The sequence below is a fragment of the Eschrichtius robustus genome, chromosome 13, assembly GCF_028021215.1.
Source record: "Eschrichtius robustus isolate mEscRob2 chromosome 13, mEscRob2.pri, whole genome shotgun sequence".
Classification (NCBI taxonomy): domain Eukaryota; kingdom Metazoa; phylum Chordata; class Mammalia; order Artiodactyla; family Eschrichtiidae; genus Eschrichtius; species Eschrichtius robustus.
In genome coordinates this window covers 43,597,198-43,598,222 of record NC_090836.1, presented here as the reverse complement: position 1 = coordinate 43,598,222, position 1,025 = coordinate 43,597,198, and positions in this window count along the sequence as shown.

Sequence of the window (1,025 nt, the reverse complement as noted above, 5' to 3'; positions counted from 1 at the left end):
TTTTCCTTCAATTCTGCTCCCTCACCTGCCCTTCCTCTCCATCACCACTGCCCCTCCTGATCCGGAGCCTCACCACCTCGTGCTGGTCCACCCACATCATTTCCCCTCTTCCAAGCCTTCTTCCTCACTGCCACGAGATGAATTTTTCCAAAAAGTCAACGAGCAAACGTCTCCCTTGAGATAGTGGCTTGGAACCTATAGTAAGGTTCTCCTTAACCTGGCGTTCGAGGTCTTCTTTCCTCTGTCTCCAAGTTCATGTACAATTGCTTTCTGACACAAAACGCTTAACTGCAGGCAAACCAGACAAATTCACTGTCATCAAAATATTCCATTAGCATTCTTGCCTCTGGGACCTGATCTATATACAGTCTTCTTTCTCTCCTCTCCTTCCTTCTCTCCTGTATCATCTTTGGAGGCCTCCCTGACTACCTGGGCTCTAAAAGGATCCCCTTCTACATCCCACAGAACACACAGTCCTCACCGCTGTGCTTTGTAGGTCCTCTGAGAACTTTTATTCCCCCACCCTCTTCATTGGTAGGCACTCAACACATGAGTTTTGAGGACCAAGATGAGATCAACCCAGTTGCCAGGACTCCCTGAGTCTCTCCTCCATTTTCTTCAAGTGTTCCTCCTCCTCTGTTTTTCCAGCAGCCTCTGAAGAAGACACAGGAGTCTCTGTGGGGTCTGACCACCATCAGGTACCATGAAACCACAGTTTCCCTGAGCCAAGGTAGGGAGAGGGATGCAGTGGATTATGATGCAGCAATTTGGCCACCAACAATGATTTACCCAGGCTCCCCAAATACTTGATCAGCCGTTGAGTTCTTCACATCTTAACAATGTATCCTAAAGTTCCCCTTCTTGAGAAAATGTTTCCAGTATTGCTCAGAAGTGACCATTTCCCTTGGCCATTCAGAGAAAAAGAAAAAGGAAGGAAGGAAAGAAGGAGGGAGGGAGGGAAGGAAGGAAGGAAGGAAGGAAGGAAGGAAGGAAGGAAGGAAGGAAGGAAGGAAGGAAGGAAGGAA